Genomic DNA, 7606 nt, shown 5'->3' on the forward strand with positions numbered 1-7606 from the left:
ACAGCTTTTATATTAAGATTGGGATATTCTCCCTAAAGTCCACCGCTTAATGTGCCGTTTGGACGAAATAAAAGAGGCCTTTGGTCAGTGATATTAAAAGTCCAGCCCAAGGGGCAGTTGCAGCCTTTTAAAAGAGTGTTCTGTGGTTGCTAAAAAAAAAAAAAAATATTGATAATAAAATGGAGAATCATTGCAGGCTGGATTATTACGGAGAGAGACAAATTGACCTAAATTCTCAGACTGTGCACAAACTAAAAGAGTGGCACGGTTTGCATGCATGAACAAAATGCAGACTTCTAAGCTGTGAACTTTGCTGTGCCTACTTCTTTTTCTATCTGCCATGCACCTTAACAGCCGCTGCTTTATCTGGTCTCATGCACTACATCACTTTATTCTATCCATTTTATATCAGTATTCAGACAGTTCTGGTTTCTTTATTCCTGTTGTTTCTTATCCATCATTGCACTACTTATTTATGTCAGTATTTACCTTTATAGTTATATTGTATATTAGTTCTGTTGTTCCACTTTTCGCCATGCACTTTATAACTTATCATTTAGTATTTGCCTACTTGCACATAGCTCTGTATATATATATATATATTTATTTCTCGTTTACTGCACATAGTTCTGTTTACATCTGTTAGTCTGATCACTGTCCACTTATATCTACTCTTTTTATATTTTGTATTTTAAGTTAAGTTTAAGCTTTAAGCTTTAAGCTGTATTTAAATTGACACTTTATATTTAGGTTAAAATGTTTAAATGTTTAAAATGTTTCGTCTACCTGCACTGTTGTTAATTTACTGCTCTGTGTGCCTTTGAATTGCCCCCCGGGGACAAATAAAGGTTTTTAAATTTGAATTTGAATTGAAAACATGTAAACAACCTTTAAGTCTGTTGATGTAAACTCCATCCATTTATTCACTTTTATGATGAATTGATTGAACTGTGAATGAACTGATTATGTGACTGAAAAGGTCAAAAGAATATTCATATATTTCATCAGTTATATGATTCCTTTTCAGTAAGAAATACATTATGTATGCTGTTTTGCCATTCTTTACTCGCCCTGAATGTCAGAGCTGTTGTCTCAAAATCCACTGATGGGTCAATGTTTTGCTCAAAGGTATGTTGCAGGTATGTTTTCAGATGCAGGGGCTTGAACCTGGGCCCTGTTCAAGAGCCAGCTTACGCTCTGTGGGCTGCAGGCTTCTGTCCTTCAGGGTCAGCATTCACCTTTATTCTGTGAGTACTCAAATGATTTCTTATGCCGTAAAAAAAAATAAAAAAATGTCAAGGTGCACGGGCATCTGTTGCAAAATGTGTAAATTGTGTAACGGCAGCAAAGTTGCCCCATGGTGAAATAACTTTTGTAATCTTCACATGTGTCACACAGTGTGTGTCTGTCTGAATCACAGTGAGCAGGTGTTGAGTCACTGAGGCGCAGCAGCAGCAGTATTACCCATGAGGAATGAGTGGAGTTGTCTTCATGCATGCCTGAGAGCCTGAGAAGTTGAGAAGGCTTTAATGTGTCACACACTGCCAGGACACGTCTGCAGATCCGCTCCCATGGCTGATATGACGCCATTGCACATGGACTTACTCAACACTTCTTTACTTTAGCACAGATTCGTCAAGGTAAACTAGAAGTAACCTTTTTACATTATATCAAATTTACGAGTCGTCTTCTATCCCCTCAGAGCCAGTTTGTGATGACCTTTGACTTGACATGTGGTATGTTTTGTGTGTGTATATATTTTTCTATCTCTCTATTGTCAGTCCTAATATTTATTTCCTGTCACCTGCCATACAGATTACAAGTTAATCAACATTTTTGCTAACTTTGGAATGTTTACACCCTGTATTTTGCACAGAGGTTTATGAATGTGCTCTGTTTAAATCAAATCAACAAAATAAAAGACAAACATTTTCTATATCCTCATAGCTTTAATCTAAATTTGAGGATGCTAATATTGATACCTGTGCTTTTTTGCTGTATTTGTGCATCATCCTTTTGCATTTCCTTCTGTCCCTGCATGCACTATTTCTATGCAAACATGCATATATGTGTGACTGTTTGCACATTTACGAGTTTGTGAGTGGAGGAATGAAGAGAGAGCGGGGTCGTGACAGCGCGTCATGTCAGCAGGTCTCTTTCATGCCGACCGAATGCAGAAAGAGTTCTTCATTCTTCACCTGGAAGTGACTCGATTCTCCAGGATTTTCTTTCACTGCCACACCCAACAGTTTTTTTTAAATCATCATTCAAACCATTTTTCAAAATAAAGCGTACAATAGAAAAAACTTTTAAAAAAGCACTTAGTCAAAATTAAATGTACATTTAGTGTTATATGACCTGAATGCATGAATATATATATTTGTAGTTATGTGCTTCTTTCCATCTCCTTCGATTTGAAGTCATGGTATTTAACATTTTTTAAAGGCAGACTTACGATAACTCAAGATACCCTGATTTTTTATTTTATTTTTTGAATTTTACAAACTTTATTAAACCCTGAGGGAAATTCTGTTTTACACTCTGTTATTAGAGACATGCTTCTCACACACATGCACAAACAAGACCTGCGGACATGCATTAGTGGAGAGATGTCAGAGTGGGGCTGCTACACACTGATACAGGGAGCACATATTATGGTCCTCACCGGGACTTGAACCGGCGACCCCTCCAGTTCCCAACGGACTGAGCTACTGCCGCCCAGATTGTCCTACTTGTTCCCCTTTCATTACAAAAACAAAAGTCTATTGCCAAACCATCATGTTAGAAAAAAAGAGACCGTCTGCACCCGGGAGGTTTGAACCATTTGAATTAAAAGAAACAATATAGAACAATAATTTCCAGAGCAATAACACATTAGAAGCTACTTTAAAAAACTGAATATCTTCAGACTGTTTCATCGATTGTGGTTCAGAGTCCTCACTGATGTTGGGATCTCAATAAATAGACTCATAAAGAAATCGCTCTGGGAAAATAACTTGCACAATACCCATGAGGTAACTTGTTTTTATTTCTAGCTGATTTAAATCTGGTTCAAAGTTTCCATCAAAATAGAAAAGCTGTTCAGAACACTTGTGTTTACTTCCAATGTAGTGGAACAAAACTATGACGGGATTTTCTGTAGCCAAACGAGTCAGTACAAACAATGTGAGCCTGATAGTAGAATCATTGATTTAGTCTTTCATATACTATTGTTATATTCATAGTAACTCAAACTAACAGGCTGTGGTGGTACTTCAGAGTCAAGTGCTATAAAAGCTTTTGTCAACAAAGCCTCTTATGTCAGCACATTAACAGTTATTTAATAGTTTGACATTCTGAGGCGGCCGTTGCACGACTAAATCTCGAGTCTGCAGCAGCTGCCTGCCGAGGCTGAAAATGTTCATGCGACTGTGGACTGATAGTATTACATCAAGGTACCAAGAAAAAGATTACATCAAGAGAACAGATTATCACTCTCAGGTTTGTACTTTTTATATATTATGAAATTGTGGATGTGCTGGCTTTCTAATAATCAGTTACACCAAAATGTCCAGTCGACTACGACTCAACTTAACCTTTTTTTTAAATTTGTGCATGTGTTGTGTATGTAAGCGAACATTTTTTTACTTTACACAAAGCTAAGCATTAGTAAAGCATTTTCTATAATTAAACACTATTTGTACATTTATGCACGATTGCTTTTCATTACATTTTTTTATTTGCATAGTGCTGCGCCTGCACATGAACATTTGAGTCATCAGGCCATAAAAACTGTTAAAAAGTGAAACTCTTCTGTGAACTACAAACTACCTTTGTTTAGCTAAGAGAGGAAAGCCAGCAGGCTATTAGAAGGCACACTCACTTAGAGACAAGGATGAAGTTTATATGCTTTTAATTAATCATTGAAAATATCAATATAAAAATCAAACACATGCAAACGACAGGTTTGGACCACACAGGGTCTTTTTCAAGTTGTGGGAGTGTTTGTATTCAAATTTATATTTTATATTTTTAGTTTGAATTTTTAGCCTACTTTGCACTTTGAATTGCTCCGCGGGGACAAATACAGTTTTTTAAATTTTAATTTGAATGAATTAAGCATTGGGAACACTGAGGTCCACTTACGTCAACATGTAGCCTGTAGGATGAATCACTCCAACACATGTTTAACCGCAAATGTCAATGAAAAGAACATTTGGCCATAATTACAGACAAAAAAGTAGATTTTAATAGTGTTTAATAAAATATATATGCATACCCATGCATATGCTGCATTTATTCAGACAGTCCCATTCTAATACTGGGCTTTGTATGAAGCACCACATGTCAGTAAAATAGATCCAATAAATGCAGAAACCCTGGACTAGCTTAAAAAGTGCTTTATGATCGAGTTGTTTTGGAGGCTTTTATTCGCTTGTAAAAAATTCCCACAGAAGTCTCATCCATTTCAAAATGCCAACTTAAACATTTAGAAAAGACAAGGCAACATAAAGAGTATGTGGTGTCTAAAGCTTATAGGTAGATGAATGAAACCAATAGTCAACACCTGATGTGTTGTCACCTGAGAGCTGAGTGTCAGTGTTTGTTCATCTGAATACAATAAGCTGTATAATGGTATAAAGCGACCGTTTAATAAGAAATATAACACTTAGTGGACAGCTGTAACGATATCTATCAGTCGCTATTTAGAGATCAAACTGCCAAGCCGTGCAGCATTCACAAGATAATGGACGCTACATTGGCAGCCTAAAAATGACTTACATGTTCACTGTATTTCTTAAGAATGGAAACAAATGATGGCTGCAGGCGGAGCACAACAGGGCAGTTCTGGTGAATAGTTTTTTTTGTTCCAAACAGAGTGTCTGATAGGAGGTGTGATACACCCTGAGTCTGCGTCTCTTGTTCATCTTGTGTGGTGACATTTTATTGGATAAGGAGGACAGGGCTCTTTGGTGGCGAGACAGAGAAGGAGTGAAAGAAAAAAAAATAAACAACCCTTGTAGAGCCATGACAAGCGAGGAATGAAATCTTTAAGCACCTGTAGTAAAACACAATGCACAGTTTTGAAAACAGCAAAAGCGAGGAATTTCTCCAGAATGAGCCAAGTCACGTCTTCAAGGCATCCGAGACGCAGAGATGAAAGCAACGTGGAGCGGAGGAAATGGGGGGGTTGAGGAGAGGAGGCGTCACCTGGAGAACTTGTCTGCCATTGACAGGATCCCAACCAGGCGCGACGTCCTAAAAAACAAACTGACTAAACATACGCGCTGTGTTGTGGAGAATCGGGAGGGTTGTTGGGGGTGGATGCAGCTGCAGACAGCTGTTTCCAACCAAATCGTCAACCTGCTCTGAGCGACAGTTTGGAGACTCGAGCAGCCAGATGCTGTTGAAATCCCAAACAAAAGGTACAAGGTGTTCACCCTGGAGTTTAAAAAAAAAAACTAAGTATGTCATAAAAGCTTGTGAAAGATATTTGACAGCAGCAGCAGCAGGCACGGCCAAGATAACAACAGGCCGACATGATGCATCAACGAGATCCAGTGATTGCAGAGTAAGGAAAAACAAAGAACAAATACTTAGCTACCGGGGCGCGTCCAGATGTTTGTACAGGGCTGGCACGACTAGACAACCAACTTATGCAGGGTGGAATGAATCAGGTGTTCACTCTTAGCATTCATTTTCAATTTCCTTCTGCACTGATTTTAAAGGCTTTATATGTTATTTTTTGATCCAGTAGATGTCGCCCTTGAGCACCAGCATGAAACCAAAACAACTCGCGCTGCATTGTTGTGTTAGCATGCTAATGCTAGCGATCTTTATTATGCTCGTATCTTCACACTGCATGTAAATTTACCTGAAATGAGCGTGATCTAGAAACACAGTTAAGCAGTGAGTACAGTATGTTATTCTTCTTTTCTCTAGTCCCTCAATTAAACAACTTTTATACACGAGGGGAGGAGTCAGCCTGCTGTCCGGGCGATGTAAACAAACTGAAGATAGGACTCTGAAAACTCTGAAAACATCACAGACAGTGGGACTCGGGTGTTACACCCATTGTAGACAGTCATGACTCACAGAGTTATTTTCAGACGATATACTTGATTTCTATTATATTTAAGTGTGAAAAATCACATAGAAAGCCTTTAAGGTCTTCTAAAGATGTTATATTCAGGTGTATTTGTTTTTAATTCTTACAAACATCACAACAGAGCAGAAACATAGAAACCTTAATGCTAACTTCTCTACGGCCTCAATAAGCTCGCCAAAGGTCACAGTGCCAACACAAGAAAATGTGCAATGCCACAAAAGTGAATTCAAGTCAATCAAAAGCTGTTTTGAACTTTGGTCCTGTTGGGAAAGTAGCCCAGTCAGTAGTTTATGGATTAGCACCTGGGGTGGCCAATTAGATTTCAGGTAGGAGGCGGGGGCATGCCACCCCAGAACACCCATGGGAAACACCCCTGCTCAGGTATCTTCAGTACTTCTCTGACTTCTTTTTACTTTTCTTTTTTTTACAATTTAACACAAATATCTGTACTATCTACTCTGTGCATTTTCAAAACAGACGTGGAAGCTTAAGTGCTTTTGAGTGAAATTAAAGACTATCTTGATTTTGCATCACTGCATGCCAGCTCCTTCCCAGCTGCAACACTGATTCTTGAATGGGAAACATAGATTATTTCTTTGGTATATCGATTTGGTATATGATGCATGATGAATGCAAAATGACAAATAATTACTTTAAAAGGCTTTTCAAGATGTAACAGACAGAAAAAGGAAATCTTGCTCAGAAACATCGGGCGAGTGATCGCAATGACCTCAATCACGTGGACAACTGGACACCGTCAGATGAACGTTAACCAGCCTAATCAGCAGACAGAGCAGATGAAGAGCAATAAGAAAAATCGGGATCAATTCAGGGTATTGTTTTTGCATTTAATTTGAAGTTACAGCGACTCAAAGTCAACAGACTTCCCAAATATGGCATGATGCGTCATTGGCTTTGCACAGAAACAGCTGAAGACTTGTCCTACAGAGAGCACACTTCACAGCCTGTTATTTTTCTCTTATTCTGTAGTAAAGAAGTGTCATCATTTCTTCTACTTTCAACAATCTTCTCCTTTTTTTAGTAAAGAATTTATGTTCTTGTGATTGGCCGTCGAGGTGGGCGCTCTCACTTTCTGCGATGTCACAATAGTGGAGGCTCATTTACGAGCAGAGAAACCTGAATGATGTGTTTACTGAGCTTCCACACATATAGGTTTTTTTTGTTATGACTCGGCTGATAAGTATTTGCATGATAGCGTGGAAGTGCCGATAACAAAAATGTTTTTTTGGGCTGTCTGGTGTCTCCGTGGCCATGATTCACCCAGACAACAATGGAAGCAAAACCAAAAAAAAGTGTGGGGGCAAAAGTTGTGAATGAAGATAATGCTGGTGTCATTTAGGATTATAGTTCATGTTGTTTGTTTGTTTTTTTGGCAGAAGTTTCCATGCCTCCTTGTAGGTGTAGATCATGTAGGTGTGAGCTGATGGAAGCAGGGCGTGCAGTTATGCAACAGAGAAACTCGTCAACAACCGAACATTAACTTCTTGTTTTTTTGAG

The sequence above is a fragment of the Labrus mixtus genome, chromosome 10 (genome assembly GCF_963584025.1).
Source record: "Labrus mixtus chromosome 10, fLabMix1.1, whole genome shotgun sequence".
Lineage (NCBI taxonomy): Eukaryota > Metazoa > Chordata > Actinopteri > Labriformes > Labridae > Labrus > Labrus mixtus.